This window comes from Pundamilia nyererei, unplaced genomic scaffold, assembly GCF_000239375.1.
Source record: "Pundamilia nyererei isolate P.nyererei 1_Seehausen unplaced genomic scaffold, PunNye1.0 scaffold00101, whole genome shotgun sequence".
In the NCBI taxonomy this organism is placed as follows: Eukaryota; Metazoa; Chordata; class Actinopteri; order Cichliformes; family Cichlidae; genus Pundamilia; species Pundamilia nyererei.
The window spans coordinates 2,322,627-2,324,246 of NW_005187502.1; the positions used below are offsets into that span (position 1 = coordinate 2,322,627).

Here is a 1,620-nt window from a genome sequence, read left to right on the forward strand (position 1 = left end):
TATCGAAAAAATATCGAACCGTGACACCAAAGTATCGAGCCGAACCGAACCGTGAATTTTGTGTATCGTTGCACCCCTACTGAACATATGTGTTGTCACCTAAAAGGATACTTTATTATTCTTTATTCTTATTTATCTCATACTTGAACTTCACATGGACATCTTTCTAATCCAACTTTCTTTTGCTGGCTGTGCTTAGCAAACAGAAGCTTTGATTATCAGGTGTGTGTGTTGGATTTTAAATAATCGTGTTTATTTAACTGTGGGAAGCCAAAATCATGTGCGGCCCTACTTGCACATATAAAGCAAGTAGGGCCGCACAGGTGGGAAAAGCCTCCAGTTGATCCAAAATGCTGACAGGGACTAAAAAGAGAGAGCAGGAGTTTTTCCCTTCTCGATGTTGCCAATTGCTTACTCACAGTGGGTGATCTCACTGTTGGGGGTCCCAGTATAATATTATGAATTGCAGGGTCCAAAATATCTAATATAAAACACCTAATAAGATCATTAATAACATGATTCAAATTTGATAATTTGTAGATATTAAAAATGTAAAGTTTTGATAAGAATGGGTTTATTAATGGAAATGCACTTCACGGTTGATTCTTTGTTTAGGCAGTGTTACTCTTCAAACAGACGATGGTATGCCATTAGAAGATTTAATTATGAGACAAAAAGCATTTAGGGTCTGGGGTTTTCCTCCTTTCTACTTTGCCTGATTAAGCTGAAATAATCCATTGCCTGCCATGGGATTGGTGAATATGGCTACTGTGTGGGTGTGGACGGCGTCATGTTTCTGACAGTTTGCAGATGGACGGATTACACGTCAAGTCAGGTACCATTAGAAGCTGGACGAGCAGGAGAAATGGAGAGTCACAGTGGCTAAATATAGGAGGGATCAGTGGCCACTAATTCATCTTGCTGGCCATTCATTATGGCTGTCAACCAACCGAAGCAGCTTCTGGACCCAAAATCAGCAAAAACACTCAGCCGTGCGCACACACATGCACACACTCTTACATAATCCTGTTCTAATGAGTTAAAAGCTAAAGCCCTTGATAAAGAACAAATAATATTCAGCTCCTTCCAGTTCCTCTTATTCTATCATTTATCAATACATTGAAATGGTTTCCATCATAAAAAATAATCAGGAAGTAAATTCAAGGACAAAGGTTTGGTGTGAGATGTAGAAGGGAACACAAAACACCCATCAACGTTTACTCTGCACATAACCAGTCATACTTCCTTTACTGTAATGCAACATGGACCTAGAGTATGTTTAGCACAATGATCATGGTAACATGGCCTAATTTCAAATAATAAGGTCAGCATACTGAGCATATGTGTAAGTAGTCCATGTGAGCCTTAAGTTTCCACAGTTGTTTTCTACTTTGGATTGTCACAGATCACATCAGCCATGCAGCTGTGGCTGTTTAAAACTTGCATTTTTATAATCTTCTAATTCACAAACTCTTTAGGCCTTGAGACAAGCATTAATGCCACATTTTAGGGGGAAAAAGCAAAAAGAGAGAGACTCAGAAACAAACACATAGACTGTGATGATGAAGTACTCACACATGAGCAGCATAAGCCGACAATAGCCAAGGACTCCAAGATGCC

At 39.3% G+C, this 1,620-nt stretch overlaps 1 protein-coding gene across 1 annotated transcript in view; it reads right to left on the bottom strand.

Moving 5' to 3' along the window:
* slc12a7b (solute carrier family 12 member 7b) overlaps nucleotides 1-1,614 on the bottom strand; it is a 26,495-nt gene extending 24,881 nt beyond the window's left edge. The window contains exon 1 of the mRNA XM_013912793.1: nucleotides 1,576-1,614. The gene's annotated coding sequence lies outside the window, so the exon portion shown is untranslated. The remainder of the gene's footprint in view (nucleotides 1-1,575) is intronic.
* Between the last annotated feature and the right edge of the window lie 6 nt (nucleotides 1,615-1,620).